The sequence below is a fragment of the Grampus griseus genome (genome assembly GCF_964374135.1).
Source record: "Grampus griseus genome assembly, chromosome: 2".
Taxonomy (NCBI): Eukaryota; Metazoa; Chordata; class Mammalia; order Artiodactyla; family Delphinidae; genus Grampus; species Grampus griseus.
Window position 1 is genome coordinate 77,107,959 of NC_139018.1, and position 20,748 is coordinate 77,128,706.

At 38.5% G+C, this 20,748-nt stretch overlaps 1 protein-coding gene across 1 annotated transcript in view; it reads left to right on the plus strand.

The window, feature by feature from the left end:
• The window catches only part of AVEN (apoptosis and caspase activation inhibitor), a gene marked incomplete at its 5' end in the record, with an annotated part of 193,037 nt that overhangs the window by 161,801 nt on the left and 10,488 nt on the right, over positions 1–20,748 (plus strand). The gene's annotated exons all lie outside the window — the stretch shown is intronic.

A 20,748-nucleotide genomic window follows, 5' to 3' on the forward strand; every position in this document is an offset into this window, starting at 1 on the left:
TTCTAGGAATCCTGACGCTGCCCTAACCTGAATTAATTATCCCTCCACTCCCCACACACAAGACACACAGCGCTCCCATAAAATGTTGCGTCTTTTGTTGTACGTTCTGTGATTGCTTCTTCATGTAACCATGAACTCATCAAGGGCAGCAATGTCCTATACAGTGCTATACTTTCAGCACTTAATACAGCCTGGTTCTTAGTAAATTTTTGTTAAATGAATAAACAAGAATCCTTCTTTATAATTTTATAATTTTCTTCATATAGGCCTCAACATATATTGTTTTTGTTGCTGTCATGAAGGGGTTCTTTTTTCCTCCATCCCATTGTCTAATTGTTTATTGATAGTATGTGGAAAAGTTGTTGATTTTTTTTTTCATTTATCTTGTAATCATCCTTCTACTGAATTTCTCTGTTCTTCAGGTAGATTCCCTTGGCTGGTGTTAAATTCTTGCTAGTATAGCGTGGGAAGAGGTGGCTGGAAGTGACAGAGATAAGTATTAAAAAAGTATTCTAGGGCTTCCCTGGTGGCTCAGTGGTTGAGAGTCCGCCTGCCAATGCAGGGGACACGGGTTCCTGCCCCGGTCCAGGAAGATCCCACATGCCGGGGAGCGGCTGGGCCGGTGAGCCATGGCCGCTGAGCCTGAGCGTGCGGAACGGGAGAGGCCACAACAGTGAGAGGCCCGCGTACCGGAAAAAAAAAAAACAAAAAAGTATTCTATGCTTTAAAAAATGTTTTCCTATTAAAGGGAGATTAGATATATTATTTCAGAAGATACTTTAGTTTTTCTTTATATTAAGTCGATTAACTATAATCTGAGTAAGAAGTAAGCTAAGTTTATATTTGGTTACCTTATATTATATGGTTTTTTTTTTCCTTCCCAGCAAATCTTAGCCAAATGATTAAGTACGATTAAAAAATATATAGTTGGGGCAAGTTTTGTTATATTAATATTGACTTATGCAGATGAACAAGGTGAGCATGAGGTTGATTTGGTCATTGGAACATCCTGATAATTGATGGGTGAATTTTGAGATTATCTTTCCCTCTTATCCAGAATCACTTTTTGTGATAATGATAAATTATGTACTGATATTTGATGTAGTTATTTCTAGGTAAAGAAATAAAAGAAATTTAATATTTAGGATTTATATGATTTTCTTTCTGTCGTGATACAGGAACAATTTATAGTGTCTTTTTTTTTTTAACATCAGTGTACTAAAAACTACTTTGAATGTCTTGGAACAATGACAGTTCTTTCTATAGTTCTCATAATTTAGGCTCAACACGATGTTTGACGGTAAATGATTGGTTTTTGAACGCAATTACTTAATCAGGTGGAATTTCTAACCTTAACCTTTTTATTCACTCTAATTCAAGGTTACAGTAGAAATTTAATACAATAGAAAGCAACTGTGAACTTTCAAATAATCACTATACTTGGCTATTACTCTTTCAATTTTACTTAACGCCTGCGGTCTCATGGCAAAAGATTTTTTTCTTTGTTATTTATCTTTCCAAAATTGGTACAGGGAAATCAGCCTGAGTGGCATTTTTGGGAGAGCCCTGGCATCACTGGCTTTGGGGGACACAAAATAGGATAGAGCAGCATCATAATTTCTACTCACTGTTTGCTTGGTGATTATGTTGACATCAACTAAAATTACTAAGCATTTGCTGTCTGCCAATGACTGTGTTAAAACAGTTTATGTGCATAGATCATTTAATCCTCATAATCGTGTGAAGCTGAGAACTATTATTATCCCCATTTGACAGAAAGGAAGGGGAGGCACAGAAAGTACCGGCAACTTTCTTAAAGACATACAGCCACTAAACAGTGGGGCCAGGATTCAAACTCAGACAGTCTGACTTCAGAGCCTAATCACTTAACCACCATAAAAGGATAAATGTGTTACTTGTACGTTGATTTACCAAAATGATTACCTCTCAATGAACATCCCCAATTTTGCTCTAGTGGCTCAGTTTACTTCTTTTATCTCTCTTTCTCTTTTTCCTCTTCCATGAAAATTAGGTCTGAGGACTTGATTTGGTATCCTTCAGGTTGATCTGATCTTCCCCTTGGCACCCAGTTCTTCACCTTTAAAAGTGTCACTGACTATTCAGCAACATTCTATAGTGTCATTGAATCTGTCACGCAAACCTTTGTTGTTTCTTTAAAACATTATGAAATCAAAAGTCCATCTTAAACTCTCAAACGTATAGTCTGTGAATTTCATTTTCCATCCATCATGTCCAGTTACCATAGCCCTTGTCAGCAGTGTTGGTATTATATGATCATTGGATCTGACGCTCTGGAGTCAGATAAGACTCTTACATGTAATCAGTTACCTGGTGCTGGCAGTGTCGAGGATGGACCTCTCTCTGGCTGACATTTCACTCTGATCCCTGTGGGTTCTTGCCCGGGGGCTGAGTGGCAGCAGCAGTTGAGGGTGAGCTCCGAGGTCTGGTTCATAGTCTTGGGTCAGAGCAAACACATCATCTTGGATCTTGCTTGTCCGAGATCACGTGGCCTTGTGTGCCACACACATGTCGTGATTCATAGTCCTCGATGAGTAGACCTGCTTCGAGAACTTCGGGAAGTCTGCATAGGAGAGCCCTCCCTTTAGGTTGACGGCCCTCTGCATAATGCTGATCTCTGCCATTTTATTTTGGGATCTGTGTCATGGCTATGTTTTCCTTCACATCGATGGCTAGTGTATATTTTGACGTAGTTTATGAATATTCATTGCTTAAGTACACCACTGTGAAGCCGGCCTACTATGGTCTTCAGGCATTTGGCCCTGCAACCAACCCAAGAAAAGCAAAAAATTAACCATGTTAACTATACAAGTTCACAAAATATTTTAAAGTGTAAAATAATAAAAAGTAAACGACATAACCCAGTCTTTCTCTAGAGACAGTAAGTTACCTTGAAGGGCTTTACATCTATAAAAAGAATTATTAGCTTTTGAATGTCACAACTGTAAAACAAAACAAAACAAAACAAAAAAACCTATGTCTTATTTGGTAGGAGGATGGACCTCTCCAGAAAAGAAACCAAAGGAAAGCAATGCCAGATACATTTAAACAGTTTAAAATACCTACTGGGTTTAGAAACACTGACATTTCAAATCGCTATTTTTTCCTTATTCTCCACCAGAAAAGAAAAACCTTAACATTCTCTCCTGGAGAGAAGTGATAAAAATTGAAATTTTATTTTGTAGCAAAATACTACTTTGCAATTCTGACATAAAGACCATTTTAGCGAGGTTACATCTTCACAATGACAGTTGTAAATAAATGCGCTTAATATGTATCATTCACCAAAATTTAACTTGAGAACACAAAAGAAAGCTTTGTACAATTCATTGGAAACAGGCACGTGGAGTAGGAAGGGGTTTAGGTTCCCCTCAGTGTTGGAAGCCCTGGATTAGTGGGAGAAGACTGTTCTTACATCATATTCAGGTGAGGAAATGAAAGCATCAAACTTGTAGACCTTGGGGTTGTGTGTGTATTGGGGTGGGGACCCCGTGTGTGGTGGGTGCGTGCACCCTTTCTTTTCCTTCAGCATGTGAACTCTGCAGGGGCAAGGGTCATGCCATTCCATGCGCCTCACAAAGCAGCCAGCCCAGAGCATGGGCTGAAGAACCTCAGACAGCTTATAATTCCCCTTTTAGAAATCCCAGTTTAATTATGCACCAGTCTCTTTTTTTTCCTGTTTGTTTGTTTTTTTAGCATCTTTATTGGAGTATAATTGCTTTACAATGGTGTGTTAGTTTCTGCTTTATAACAAAGTGAATCAGCTATACATATACATATATCCCCATATCTCCTCCCTCTTGCGTCTCCCTCCCATCCTCCCTATCCCACACTTCTAGGTGGTCACAAAGCACCGAGCTAATCTCCCTCATGCACCAGTTTTTGAAATTTCCTTGTACAGAATTCTTCTGGATTTGCCCTGGGTATGTATCTGCTTCTCTTTGTATTCCATCTCTAAATGACCAAGGTGGGAAAGTGGCATGGGAAGCGGCACTCATCTCTTCCACTCTTGCTACCTCTTTTCCTTGGAAAACAGGATGGGTTCAAAACTGGAAAGAAATACAGACCTTCCTTGACTTACAATGGGGTTACATACGATAAACCCTACGTTGGTTGAAAGTATCATTAAGTCGAAAATGCATTTAATATACTAACCTACTGAACATCATTAAATGTGCTCAGAACACTTACATTAGCCCACAGTTGGGCAAAATCATCTAACACAAAACCTATTTTGTAATAAAGTGTTGAATGTCTCATGTAATTTATTGAATGCTGTACTGAAAGTGGAAAACAGAATGGTTGTATGGGTACAGAACGGATGTAAGTGTATTGGCCATTTACTCTCATGATTGTGTGGCTGATGGGGAGCTGTGGCTTGCTGCCACTGCCCAGCATCACCAAAGAGTATCAGCATATCACTAGCCTGGGGGAAAGATCAAAATTCAAAATATGGTTCCTACTTAATTTGTAGGAACCATCAGAAAGTCAAAAAATCATAAGTTGAACCATCATAAGTTGGGGACTCTCTGTCCATTTCCCTGGCTGATCATGATCTAATCTGTTCTCATCTGAATAAAAGTTTATTGTCAGTAACATCCTGGATTTAATATGATGTCATTATTGATGACCATACAGGTTGTGCATTATTATCAATCACTTCAGTTTTTTAAAAAAATTTCCTCTATTATAATCGAAGCTTATCTTAATTTCACTACTAAATGATACTACTGATGAGCAACTTTAAGGTCTACTCTTCTCCTAGAAATTTCAGGCAAATGGTAGGGGTACTTTCCTTCTGTATCCAGACAGCTCTAAAAACACAACATCACACCTTTATCTAAAATTGGATTCTGTCCTTATACATTTCAATTAATTTTCTCTGATTTAAAAAGCATCCTTCCAAAAAATCGAATTTCAACCTGATCAAGGCTCTAGATCCAGCTACCAGTTTATAGGAAATAGAAGGAATAAAAGAATAGATTAGACAAAAAGAAGAGTCCAAATCGGCAAAATCAGGAAATGAAAAAACCAACAGGTCAAATGCTCTGGTTTCCTCAACAAAAAAGTATGAATACTAAAGAGATTTAAGAGACACATCAACTAAATGCATTGTGGGGAATTTATTTGGATTATGGTTTGAATACATTAACTATAAAAACCAGTTTTCCTTAAGACACTGATGAAAGAAATTAAAGATGATACAAACAGATGGAGAGATGTACCATGTTTTTGGATTAGAAGATCAACATTGTGAAAATGATTATACTACCCAAAGCAATCTACAGATTCAATGCAATCCCTATCAAACTACCAATGGCATTTTTCACAGAACTAGAACAAAAATTTCACAATTTGTATGGAAACACAAAAGACCCCGAATAGCCAAAGCAATCTTGAGAACGAAAAACGGAACTGGAGGAATCAGGCTCCCAGACTCCAGACTATACAACAAAGCTACAGTAATCAACACAGTATGGTACTGGCACAAAAACACAAATATAGATCAGTGCAACAGGGTAGAAAGCCTAGAGATAAACCCATGCACATATGGTCACCTTATTTTTGATAAAGGAGGCAAGAATATAAAATGGAGAAAAGACAGACTCTTCAATAAGTGGTGCTGGGAAAACTGGACAGCTACATGTAAAAGAATGAAATTAGAACACTCCCTAATACCATACACAAAAATAAACTCAAAATGGATTAAAGACCTAAATGTAAGGCCAGATACTATAAATCTCTTAGAGGAAAACATAGGCAGAACACTCCATGACATAAATCACAGCAAGATCCTTTTTGACCCGCCTCCTACAGAAATGGAAATAAAAATAAACAAACGGGACCTAATGAAACTTAAAAGCTTTTGTGCAGCAAAGGAAACCATAAACAGGACGAAAAGATAACCCTCAGAATGGGAGAAAATATTTGCAGATGAAGCAGCTGACAAAGGATTGATTTCCAAAATTTTTAAACAGCTCATGCAGCTCAATATCTAAAAACCAAACAACCCAATCCAAAAATGGGCAGAAGACCTAAATAGACATTTCTCCAAAGAAGATATACAGATTGCCAACAAACACATGAAAGAGTGCTCAACATCACTAATCATTAGAGAAATGCAAATCAAAACTACAGTGAGGTATGACCTCACAGCAGTCAGAATGGCCATCATCAAAAAATCTAGAAACAATAAATGCTGGAGAGGGTGTGGAGAAAAGGGAAACCTCTTGCACTGTTGGTGGGAATGTAAATTGATACAGCACTATGGAGAACAGTATGGGGTTTCCTTCAAAAACTAAAAATAGAACTACCATATGACCCAGCAATCCCACTACTGGTCACATACCCTGAGAAAACCATAATTCAAAAAGAGTCACGTACCACAGTGTTCACTGAAGCTCTATTTACAGTAGCCAGGACATGGAAGCAACCTAAGTGTCCATTGACAGATGAATAGATAAAGATGTGGCGCATATATACAATGGAGTAGTACTCAGCCATAAAAAGAAATTTTTTTTTTTTTTTTTTTTGCAGTACGCGGGCCTCTCACTGTTGTAGCCTCTCCCGTTGCGGAGCACAGGCTCCGGACGCACAGGCTCAACGGCCATGGCTCACAGGCCCAGCTGCTCCGCGGTATGTGGGATCTTCCCGGACCGGGGCACGAACCCGTGTCCCCTGCATCGGCAGGCGGACTCTCAACCACTGCGCCACCAGGGAAGCCCCCCATAAAAAGAAATTTTAAAAAGAAACGAAATTGAGTTATTTGTAGTGAGGTGGATGGATCTAGAGACTGTCATAGAGAGTGAAATAAGTCAGAAAGAGTAAAACAAATACCATATGCTAACACATATATATGGAATCTAAAAAAAAAAAAAAAAGGTTCTGAAGAACCTAGGGGCAGGACAGGAATAAAAACACAGACATAGAGAATGGACTTGAGGGGACTTGAGGACACGGGGAGGGGGATGGGTAAGCTGGGACAAAGTGAGAGAGTGGCATGGACATATATACACTACCAAATGTAAAATAGCTAGCTAGTGGGAAGCAGCCGCATAGCACAGGGAGATCAGCTCCGTGCTTTGTGACCCCCTAGAGGGATGGGATAGGGAGGGTGGGAGGGAGACGCAAGAGGGAGGGGATATGGGGTTATATGTATATAAGTAGGTGATTCACTTTATTATGCAGAAGCAACTAACACGCCATTGTAAAGCAATTATACTCCAGTAAAGATGTCAAAAAATACTCCCAGTGTTCCACCTCTCCTGCTCCCAAGAGAAACAAAACATTTTATGGGGATATTTAAATATTATTTGTGTAGTTGATAATATTATTCTTTAACTGCTGCTGTTTTACATATGATAATATTATTGTTGTATTATTCAAAAGAGACCTTATACGTTAGAGGCATATACCAAAGTTTTTAAAAAAGCTTGCTATTTGGTTAATACCTGGAAAGCCCCAGATGGGGATAAATTTGCAGATGTGAGTGCTTAAAGCAAATAGGCCTTTAACTGGCTGAATTCTCCCAGTGGCATCTCCTGGAAACACAGTAAACATGAAATGGGGCAAAGCTCGTTTAATTATGTCAAAAATAATTGCTAAAACTTGTCAAATGGAATTTGGTAAACAGATTCATTCCACTGGCACCTTGCCGAGCTAAAGTTTCTCATATAGTGGTGGTAAAAAGATTTATAAGATAACTCTTGCTTTAAAATAGCAAAAACACAAACCCAACATTGACTACGCTCGTCCTACTCTTAAAACATGAGAGATATACCAGTGATTTAGAGAGACTACTCTGGTGGTTCACTTGCAGAAATTCTACCTTAGGCTTTGAAGCCTTGAAAAGATGTTGCTACTTTTGACAGCACCCATGAAAAGCAAACTATTTATTATGATATAAAATACAAATATGATCATCAAACTGAGAGCACTGTTGAGTTAGCATCCAGACAGCAGATGTTTCTTGGTAGATAATTCACTGATGTTCCTACCATTGAACAATAAAAAGTTTTAAGTAAAGCTTTTGGAAATTCAGTCCCATTTTAAGTATGTCAAGGAATCTCAATACTAAGTGAATCCGTTCATGAATCCATCGGTAAAATCAATAAATTACAGTTCGACTTACCAAGTTACTGCCTTATAATGTTGACTTTTTGTATATCAGATTTTCTTAAAACTCCGCACTCTGTCTTTTAGGTGTGGAACAGAAACTTTAGATACAAGCAAACCAAGTACACTCTAAGGCAGCTGTAAATAATGAGAATCAACATGGGTACTACTGACATTCTCAAACAGATCTACCCAGTACAAGGCAACTTGTGACTGTCCAATAAAGGCAGCACATGTAATTCACATAAATAATGCGAGGACCCAAAAAGTGCCCATCAAACTTTGTTCGGTAAAACCAAATACTAAGGCTTCTGAATATGCCATTTGCATTTTTGCTTCATAGTACTGCACTTAAGCATTGAACACTCGTAAACTATCATTAAAATACGTACTGGCCATCTATGTGAAGAAAAAAACAGCCATGAAATGGATACCAGAGTGAAATGGCAGACCTGGTAAGGCTGGAAGTTAAATGTGGTCAGAACATAGGCCGAGGTTCATATTTAGGAGTTGGATCAGGAAAGGTGCTGATGAAAACAACTGTCTTAAATAGCAAAAGTCTGGGAGACAGGGTTCTGTAGCCAACACCAGACACTGGGGTTAGAATCTGTGGGCAGCTCTGAGTAGGCACAAAGAACCAGAATGCTGCACGGTACCTCCCTGCCAGTCTGGAACAGGCGGCAGGGATTTATCACGTTATTAGGTGAGGTGTAAACTCCCCCGTTTCATTCTCTCTCTCCCTACATTTCCTCTCCCTTCTGTCACCGCCAATGAGAAGGTCAGCTTTCCAGATCAGTGCCTCTGGATATTAATTAGAAAAGTGGCATGTTCTTAGGCATGGAGATTTTCCTGTGCCCAAACTTCGTAGAGGCCCCACCAGATTTTCTCCTGAGCAACTTACTAGTTAGGGTAGCTTCCCAAATTCCATAGCGTCACATTTGCATGTCTGCTTCTCAGGAATGGCTGGGGGAGATGGCGTATAACCATGGTAACGTTAATTAGAACAGTCATTACCCTACGCAAAGAGAACTTTGTATCTTCCACCCTCTGTTTTTTTGTTTTGTTTCCAAGGTTACAATCCTTTCCTTTATTGGAGTTCCAGAATTTAAAAACGGAAAGTAAAGCAATCAGTGGTTCAGATAAAAGAAAAGCATCTTTACCTGAGTTACCCATCAGGCCTACTCTGACCTGCCCTAGCTCCTCCCAGAACAAGTTTCTGGGTATCTAAAAAAAACTGTTTACATATCGACTCATTAAAAGTCATCTCTACTATATGGGTCAACTAACTATGAGAACAGTTCTTCTCATACCTATTAAATATACACAGTCCACAGTTAGATCTCTTACTAGAAGAAAATTATCTGCAGAGTAGGTTCTTTGGGGCCCAGTAAGGTAGCCACCCTCTGTTTTGAAGGTGACAATTTGACAGACACTGCTGTTTTATTTTTTTACTATTTTGTGTTGTTTAATCTGTAAATGGTAAGGGTAATTGTCACTTGAGAATTAGTATGTGTTTGGGTACTCGTGTCAAATGTGTTTAACAGATAAGAACTCGACTAGTTGAGTTTCACTAACCTTGGTTATTATTGTGGAATATAGTGTTAAGCAGTGAAACTCGACCCCTGGTTGGAGAATGCTGAGTCACATGAAGAATATGACTCAGCCTTCTCTTCACTCTCTTCTTGCCTCTTCATCCTTCACTGTGCTCGAGTCATACTGGCCTGCCTTCTGCTCCTCCAATGGCCAAACTTCTTCTGTCTTGAGGCCTCTGCTCATGAGTTTCTTCTGGGGAGATGTTGCCTTACCAAACTCATTGCAGGCGTACTCGAAAGCTAGAATTAAGAGTTTTAAAAAAGAAAAGGATCTGGGACATGAAGAAGTTAATCAAAACTAACTTTAAAAAAAAAAAAAAACTATAGTAGGTTTCATGTTGCCTACATGAGTTGACCTCAAAAAAAGTATATTGGCTAATGGTCTCCTGTTTTCAGTTTGGGTATTGCTCGTGCTTGCTGGAGCTGCCCAGTTGGAGATTTTATAAAGAATATTGTGCTTGTGAGCAGTAAATTCTTACATGATTTAAAAAAAGACTTTATGGAATCTTATGAATGAGAGTAGCTAAAGGTATGGATATGAATTTGGATTTTATACTAAGAAGATGTGAATTAGTATCAGAAAGATAATTTCAATGAACTGAGCTAACATATAGTAAGAAAATAATGAGACAAATCAAAGATAATGGGTAAGACTTCTTAATCCTTTAATATATGAGTCTCTGGCATACATTTAGTCAGTAAACAGCAAATTGAAAGCAACCTCATATTCCTGATAGAAAGGGCTTCAGGCATTTTCTCTCACAAACCCCACAGTATTCTCTGAGGACATGCTTTGAGCCGTCTGCTTCATTATGGGATTAGTGTTTGGGGATTTTAATTATTAACATTCACCTTCATGGAATACTTTTAATTGCAAGAAGAAATCTTGGGCAGATTAAGGTAGAAAATACCATGTTTGAGAGATGTAAGTGGTAATAGGGATAAATTGACTTTCAAAAAAGTACTCAGTATAGGAAAGAAAATGAAATCGTAAGGAGGAATGGATGGTGGGCCAGGAAATTCAGGGAAAGTTTGGCTTCACTGTGGGACCCAAGTTACTGAGTGTTCTGCAGTGACCTTTGGAGAGTGTCGTTGTCCTAGTGGGACTGTGCTTTTTCTGTCCTGCACTGAAGTGTGTGCGAGTGTGTGTTTGAGTCTGCGTGGCATCCTCCTGATACAGACCGTTTTCCAGATAATGACAGTTTGGCATTGATCTGATTTTTCTTTCTCACTTACTCCCTCTGGAAGTGAATTGTGTACCCTTGCAAGATCGCTGATGGGATTAAAGGGGAGTCTACTCCTTAAGGCATTAGACCTGGAACCTTAGAGTATATGTATGATGGTTCCATCAGCTGCAATAACCAACAAAGTCAACATTTTGGGTGTCAGGTTATAAATAAAAGAAACAAGCTGTTAGGTGGGCTAAATATTTTTTGAGGAAATAGACACCATGAGTGTTGAGGATTCATCTTTATATTATTTATTCAGCCTTGTCTAAAAATTTGCTGTCATCCTGGAGTTCTGTGCCAGGGTTTGATGTTGGCCTTGTTTCTGAAAACCATTGATCTGAGAAATGTTACTAGATTGTCTACTGTAGTACAGGGTTCACACAGAATATCTGCCAACTATTTTGGGGAAAACAGGTTAGATTCTAAATTCCAGAATGTCAGCATCATCCTTCACTCATAAAGCCTAGAACCATTCTATGGTACCTGAGTATATTTGGCTTTTCCTTCAACATAATCCGTGCAGATGGGGAAGCACTTTTTAGGGGTATTGGGAAGATAGGCACATCCTATTATGCTCAATGTGGATATTTGATGCTCAGGGGCCTTTGGGGCCGCACACCTGGTGAGAAAGCTCATGATAGGTCACTGTTGAGCAGGAGAGAGTTTTCTTACCTCTCATGTTCTTTTGGCTCAACCTAACTTTTTAAATTCATCATGGCTTGTATGATCTTCCTCACAAAGACCAAAATGTTAGCTGTTGCTTTGTTTTAGGGTAAATATTGAAATGCTTGACATCTGCATCTAGAAAGTCTCATCCGTAGAAGCTAGAAAGTGGGAGGTAGTAAGGACTTTTTATATCGTGTAGGCTGAACTGTAGATCGCCTCTGGATTGATCTGTGTCAGCCTGTGGACTTAGGATCTACCTGGACCTTCCAAATATGCCATGTCCCATAGATGAGCTAGAGAAATTCAGAGAGAAGAAAGGGTATGTTTCATTTTCTGTAGCAGCCATGGTGTTGACCATTGAGACATAGTGTCTTTCTATGAAGATTGTGAACCTGTCAACCTATAAAGTTGTGATTTCCCATAGACATGGTGTCCTGGTTAAGGGCATATTCTAAGGGCTGTGGAGGATTTAAAGGAAGGTGATCATGACAAAGAAGAGCCAGGAAAATGGAGCTTAAGATGAAGTACTCATCCAGAAATAGTGCTACATTCCTCTTGCTTTCTAGAGCTGGTTTCCGAAAGGACGTACCACAACAGTCTGGGCCAGTTTTATAAGGAAAAGATCCAAATACCTAGGACAGATGTCAGTTACGGGAATTGCCACTCCCAAATCATCGGAACTGGGTATTTTTAGACCTGGGCACATTTTCCATCTTTCACACTCACTCTTTGTATACATCTGATCTGTATTGTTGAAACCAAAAGTCTTTGCAGGTTTCTTTGCCCAGATAAAGATTGTTCCTTGTCATCCCACCTGAACTTCCACCGAAGAGCTCTTTTATTTGGCTGGAAGCTCTTTTTTGTTGATGTGGCCGAAGGAGTAAGCCTAAAATTCAAAGCTGTCTTATTTATGACTAAAGTGTAAGTTTTTTGATAGTATGTTGGTATTGTGGAATTCTAGCAAGTTTAGTGTCCACTTTGTCCCTGATCCTGAGACTTGTGTTAGACTAGTTTTGAGAAATTAGGCAGAGTGAGAATCCTGGGTATCGTCCGCACAGCGACAGTTGGTGTATTGCCTTTATTTCTCTGACGCTATCCCTATTAGAATACTTAGGGGGCTATCAAAACACTCTTATTTTTTAAAAGTACTTATTTAAAGGAATCCCTGAAATGACTCCTTTCCTAAAATGAGGAATTCTTTGTTTTTGGATTTTCAAATCTTCAGACATTGTCAGCATGTCAAATAGTAGTATATCAGATGTCATAAAATATTTATTGAGTATCTGTATTGTCCTAGGGAACTCAGATGGCTGAGAAGCCTAGTGGAAGTAGTGGAAAGAGCTTCGTTAGTTATAGGTATAATAATGAATGTTAGGAGCCAAGAGGTCTTGGTGTCCAGCCATTAACTGGCTGGTCAGGCCATTGAGCCTGTCCTGACCTAAGGCTGTTTACTGTTCTATAAAGTGAGGGTTAGAATGAGTGACATCTGGTGTTCCAGCTTTGAGATCTATGGATGTTTTGTCTTCAAGGCATTCTGAGATGGTCTTTGCCCTTAAGAAGTTTCAGCTTTGTTTCTAGAGTTCCTTACTTCTGTTTGGCTCAGTTCCAAAAATAACATGTGTTTGTTGTTTACAAAGGAAAATTCAACTGGAAAATGTATTATGCAGAAAGGAAGTCTCCTTCAATCCCGCCCTCTGAAAGAGAATCATTCTTAAAATAGCTATCTAATGATCTCCACTTATTTCTATGCATATATTAATATTTTTGTGATATATACACACATATATATGTGTATATAGTATGTGCATAGGTGTGTGTGTATATATGTGTGTATATATATATCTTATTCATACTGTATTAAAACTTGATTTTTTTCATGTAACAGTTGAGATAATGGGCATCTTTCCATTTGTCAGTACATATAAAACTACATTTTTTTTAAATTTAGGTATAGTTGATATATAACATTATTTTCATGTGTACAATATCATGATTCAACATTTGTATATATTGCAAAATGATCACCACGATAAGTCTAGTTAACATCCATCACCATACATAGTTACAATTTTATTTTTCTTGTGATGAGAACTTTTTTATTTAATAAAGCACACATCTTTTTTAAAAAAATTTGTTTATTTGTTTTTATTTTTGGCTATGTTGGGTCTTCGTTGCTGTGCATGGGCTTTCTCCAGTTGGGGTGAGCGGGGGCTACTCTTCCTTGCACTACAGGGCTCTCTTCGTTGCGCTACAGGGCTACTCTTCGTTGCGCTACGTGGGCTTCTCATTGTGGTGGCTTCTCGTTGCGGAGCACGGGCTCTAGGCGTGCGGGCTTCAGTAGTTGTGGCGCGTGGGCTCAGTAGTTGTGGAGTGCAGGCTCAGTAGTTGTGGCGCACAGGCTTAGTTGCTCCACGGCATGTGGGATCTTCCTGGACGTGGGATCTTCCCAGACCAGGGATCAAACCCGTGTCCCCTGCATTGGCAGGTGGATTCTTAACCACTGTGCCACCAGGGTAGCCCAAGAACTTTTAAGATCTACTCTCTTAGCAAGTTTCAGTTATGCAGTACAATATTATTAACTATAGTCACCATACTGTACATTACATTAACTATTGTATTTTTAAAATAACCTCATAGAATGTTAGTAATTCACTATTGGAGGCAGATTAAATATACATTTTGGCCAGAATATCAAGTGTTGAATCATATTCAGCTGAAGCTAAAGCTAAATATCTCTGTCATAGAATGGATGTGCTGGAATACATGGAAAAAAATCTGAAATTTCAGCAAAACTATTGAAATATTATTATAAAAGTTATTAGCGGCCAGATTTACTTTTGACAATGTACAGGCATTCTCATTTCTCACCACTGTCTGCTGTTAGATTGTTCCTGCAGTCACGGTACCATCCTACGCATTCGTGATACTAAATAGCTGGCAGCTTGGCTGAGGTGGGTAGAGGAGCACAATACTCTTTGGCTGGTTCTGCCAGGATAGTCGAGGGTAATGGTGCCCCTCGCGATTAAATTTGTCCTCTCTAAGAGTAACTAGTTAAAGACTGGGTAATAGGCTAGGTGAAGACTTATCTCCTCATTAACTGCTAGACTTGGAGATTTGTTTGATGATCATGAGTTTCATTGAAGGAATCCCCCAAATTGAAGCACTGTGCACTGCCTTTTTCCCCATATTCTTTTCCATTATGGTGTATTACAAGGTGTTGAATATAGTTCCCTGCGCTATGCAATAGGACCTTGTTGTTTATTTTATATATAATAGTTTGTATCTGCTAATCCCAAACTCCTAATTTATCCTCCCCCAGCCTTTCCTCTTTGGTAACCACAAGTCTGTTCGCTATGTCTGAGTCTGTTTCTGTTTTGTAAATAAGTTTATTTGTATCAATTTTTTAAGAGTCCACATATAAGTGATATCATATGGTATTTGTCTTTCTCTGTCTGACTTAATTCACTTAGTATGATCATCTCTAGGTCCATCCATGTTGCTGCAAATGACATTATTTCATTCTTTTTTATGGCTGAGTAATATTCCATTGTATATATGTGTGTGTGTGTGCACACACACACCACATCTTTATCCATTTATCTGTCAATGGACGTTTAGGTTGCTTCCATGTCTTGGCTATTGTACATAGTGCTGCTGTGAACATTGAGGTGTATGTATCTTTTTGAATTAGAGTTTTCTCCAGATGTATGCCGAGGAGTGGGACTACTGGATCATATGGCAATTCTACTTTTAGTTTTGTAAGGAACCTCCATACTGTTCTCCATAGTGGCTGTACCAAGTTACATTCCCACCAACAGTGTAGGAGGGTTCCCTTTTCTCCACACCCTCTCCAGCATTTATTATTTGTAGACTTTTAAATCATGGCCAGTCTGACTGGTGTCAGGTGATATCTCCTTGTAGTTTTGACTTGCATTTCTCTAATAATTAGCGATGTTGAACATCTCTTCATGTGCATTGTGCACTCGAAACATTCTTTCTATTTTCAGAAGCATACTTAAGATCACATATATCTAACTTTCTAATATTTTTGCTGCTTTATACAATTAGTTGATTGAAAAAAATCCATCATTAATTTTGGCTCCAGAAATGTGGCAGTAGAGCAATGTTGTTGACTTTTAAGATATACAGAATTGTTTCAATATCGCCTGTATCTCAGCTTTCATTGCGTGTACACCAACTTCAGCTTTGTTGGAATAGAATGACATGGGACTTTATTATGTAGGAAAAATGTGAACTCTCCAGGTACATCAGTTTTGTTCAAATCCTCCCCCCCCCTTTTTAAGCAGATTCTAATGAATAAATTCTTAATAAATAATCATTGGATTTAGCAGGCCTGCTATTTTTGTATTCTTATCTGCAAAGTAGAATATTATGGGATTTTGTTGCTGTTATTCAAGCAGCCTATGTAATAGGTACTAGCTCTTCTCCATCTTGTTTGAGGATATGGTATAAGTACACAGCAAGGCAGTTCCACAGCCTCTTATACATCATGAAATTAGTCTTTGGCTGAAGGAGGAGGAGGAAAGTGTTATACTCCTTTTATGCTTTCTGGTTCTGTTCATTACACTGTGCTGTAATTACTTGCTGAACACACAGCTGGTGAGTGTGACCAAAACTTTGAATGCTTATGACTTGCAAGACACATTTCACCATGTTTGTTCCACTGTCAACAATAGTTGGCTTTCCCTGTTCTTCACTGGGTTCCATTCTATACTTCTTCATTCTGATTCATTCTGTTAGTGTGAGAGACAGGAACTCTCTCAGCCAGAGAATAAAGCAGGAGCAGAATTGAATGCATTGTGAATGCACCACACTGTCTTATTTAATGGAAGTCTCCAATTGTTCCTGCACGTCCAAATGTCTGATGTACAAGATACAGGAGTAGCATGTTTACTAATACCACCATTGTTCTGTAAATATCTCAGTATAAGAAGAGAATTTTGGTAACATGTTTTCCAGAAGTACTCTTGATTCTAGGAGTCATAATTTTGACAAGTCTGGACACACTTTCATCTTCAATGAGAGGATTAGAGAGTTTGGCTTTCTTTAATAGTCATTTAACCAGCTTATTTTTCAAAATTAGCCTCTGTGTACTTTATTAAGATTTTTAAATTGTGTTGTTTTGGAGTTTGACTACTATAAACAAAAAGTGCTTAAAGTACCTTATTTTTCTCAAACATTTTCTTCTTTTCTTTGAATTTTTTATGTGAATACTTTATTTTGTATCAATCAAGAATGACTTCATGGTCAGAAAGAGAAAGACAGTTACCATATGATAGCACTTATGTGGAATCTAAAATATGATACAGATGAATTCATTTATAAAACAGAAACATTCACAGACATAGAAAACAAACTTATGGGGACTTCCCTGGTGGCGCAGTGGATAAGAATCTGCCTGCTAATGCAGGGGACACGGGTTTGATCCCTGGTCTGGGAAGATCCCACATGCTGCGGATCAACTAAGCCTGTGCGCCACAAATACTGAGCCTGTGCTCTAGAGCCCGCGAGCCACAACTACTGAGCCCACGTGCTGCAACTACTGAAGCCCGCGTGCCTAGAGCCCGTGCTCTGCAACAAGAAAAGCCACCGCAATGAGAAGCCTGTGCACCACAACAAAGAGTAGCCCCCGCTGGCTGCAACTAGAGAAGGCGCGTGCACAGAAACGAAGACCCAGCACAGCCAAAAATAAATAAATTTATAAAAATCAACAAACAAAAAGAAAACAAACTTATGGTTACCAAAGGGCAAGGGGGTGGGGGAGGGATAAATTAGGAGTTTGGGATTAGCAGATACAAACAATGATATATACAAAATAGATAAAGAACAAGGTCCTGCTGTATAGCACAGGGAACTATATTCAATATCCTGTAATAAACCATAATGGAAAAGGAAAAAAAAATGACTTCATGGATGTCATTGTGATTTTATAGTTTTTCCTATTTTTGAAAATTTTACATTGCAAATCATAGGATCTGGGTCTGATAACTGGATTTTTTTCTATTGTCTCTTTTTTTAAAAATTATTTTTATTTTATATTGGACTATAGTTGATTTACAATGTTGTGTTATTTTCAGATGTACAGCAAAGTGATTCACTTATACATACATATATATACATATATATATATATATATATATCCTTTTTCAAATTCTTTTCCCATTTAGGTTATTACAGAATATTGAGCAGAGTTCCCTGTGCTATATAGTAGGTCCTTGTTAGTTATCTATTTTTAATATAGTAGTGTTTATATGTCAATCCCAAACTCCCAGTTTATCCCTCCCCTCAACCCTCGACCCTTTGGTAACCATAAGTTTGTTTTCTAAGTCTGTGAGTCTGTTTCTGTTTTGTAAATAAGTTCATTTGTATCATTTTTTTTTAGATTCTGCATATAAGCAATATCGTATAATATTTGTCTTTCTCTGTCTGACTTCACTTAGTATGATAATCTCTAGGTCCATCCATGTTGCTTCAAATGGCATATTTCATTCTTTTTAATGGCTGAGTAATATTCCATTGTATATATGTACTACATCTTCTTTATCCATTCATCTGTCACTGGACCTTAGGGCCTCCATGTCTTGGCTGTTGTAAACAGCGCTGCAGTGAACATTGGAGTGCATGTATCTTTTTGAATTATGGTTTTCTCTGGATATATACCCAGGAGTGGGATTGCTGGATCATATGGCAACTCTATTTTTAGTTTTTTTAAATTAATTTTTATTGGAGTATAGTTGCTTTACAATGTTATGTTAATTTCTGCTGTAAGGAAAAGTGAATCAGCTATACATATACGTATATCCCCTCTTTTTTGGATTTCCTTCCCATTTAGATCACCACAGAGCATTGAGTAGGGTTCCCTGAGCTATACGGTAGATTCTCATTAGTTATCTATTTTATACACAGTATCAATAGTGTATATACATCAATCCCAATCTCCCAGTTCATCCCACCCCCACTCTTGATATCCATGTTTGTTCTCTAAGTCTGTGTCTCTGTTTCTGCTTTGCAAATAAGATCATTTATACCATTTTTCTAGATTCCACATACATGCGTTAATATACGATATTTATTTTTCTTTCTGACTTCGCTCTGTATGATAGTCTCTAGGCACATCCACCTCTCTACAAATGACCCAGTTTTGTTCCTTTTTATGGCTAATATTCCATTGTATATATGTGCCACATCTTCTCTGTCCATTCCTCTGTTGATGGACATTTAGGTTACTTCCATGTCCTGGCTATTGTAAATAGTGCTGCAATGAACATTGGGTCACCATGTGTCTTTTTTTTTTTTTTTTTTTTTTTGTGATACGCGGGCCTCTCACTGTTGTGGCCTCTCCCGTTGCGGAGCACAGGCTCCGGACGCGCAGGCTTAGCGGCCATGGCTCACGGGCCCAGCCGCTCCGCGGCACGTGGGGTCTTCCCCGACCGGGGCACGAACCCGTGACGCCTGCATCGGCAGGCAGACTCCCAACCACTGCGCCGCCAGGGAAGCCCGCCATGTGTCTTTTTGAATTATGGTTTTCTCTGGGTATGCCCAAGTAGTGGGATTGCTGGGTTATATGGTAATTCTATTCTTAGATTTTTAAGGAACCTCCATACTGTTCTCTGTAGTGGCTGCACCAAGTTACGTTCCCACCAACAGGGTGGGAGGGTTTCCTTTTCTCCACACCCTCTCCAGCATTTATTGTTTATAGACATTTTGATGATGCCCATTCTGACTGGTGTGAGGTGATATCTCATTGTAGTTTTGATTTGCATTTCTTTAATAATTAGCAATGTTGAGCGTCTTTTCATGTGCTTTTTGGCCATCTGTATGTCTTCTTTGGAGAAATGTCTATTTAGGTCTTCTGTCCATTTTTTGATTGGGTTTTGTTTGTTTTCCCCTCTCTCTTAGTTTTCTGTCATCTTGGTCTCATCTCCTGATACACCTGAATTTTGGATACTGTGTATAAAATATAGTAGAGATAATTCTAGGTTATTGATAATGTCATTTTCCTCCAAAAAGGATTAACTTTTGCTTCTTTTAGTCAGAATCAGATTGAGCTGATTCACTGCTTTGCCTCAGACTTTGTAAAGCTGTCCTATTCCTCCTTGATCCTTACTTCCTTTCTTATTCTCACCCCTTTTCCTGTTTTCCTACTAGGTGGTTTTGTTCTGGTTGATTTGCAAAAGCTCTCTTTGTATGTAAGAGACAGGCTCTTTGCCTATATGTGCTACAAATGTTTATCGCCAGCAAATATGGTTTGTCTCACTGCTACATTTTAGGATTTTTTTAAAGGTTTTTTGTAGCCTTTCTATTGTCCTTTTAAAATGTTACTTTAAAATATTTATAAACTACCCACATATAATCACAATACACTTACACATCCACATGCACAGACAAGACATTATTAATTATATTACTCAGGTTCTTTATATCATAATTTTTGAGGGATCAAGGTTGATTTGCCAATGACTAATGGTAGTGATTTTACCCTTTCTCATGATAAAGAGTGATGTTCTTGGTCTTTTTTACCTAGAATTTGATCTTGTCAAGTGTTAAAATGTTATGATCCAGGTGTTTTGGAAATGCTGGGGGTACGGTGCAGATTCTGATTTTGTCTTTGTCTCTTTCATTCAGGATTCTTCAGTTCTTTTCCCCCTCTGTTAAGTTAGAAGTAAAGAATGGATTCTATGGTTAAATAACCTGAGAGATATCATAGGAGGAGAAAGTGGGCCTGTACCTGAGTCTTAAAGTATAAACAGGATATGAATGGGTAGAAGTGTGTGGGCCTTCCAGACAAGGGAGAAGGATTAAAAAAGAAATGAGGATAGGGTAGAAAAGGAAGTGTGTTCAGAATGTGAAAAGAGGCTCTCGGGAGCAGGAAGTCAAGAAATAGGAAGCAAATGTGGGTTAATGAGGTAGGATCACGTTCTGGAGGATCCTGAAAGCCAGGTGGAAAAGTAATTCTTTATAAATTGGCTATTCTTAATGCAAATAACCAGATAAGTACATATTTACAAAACAAGCTTTGTGTCAAAGCTCGCTGTACGGAATCATCTGTCAAGCTTGTTTATCTTGATTCATTTTCCTTTATTCCA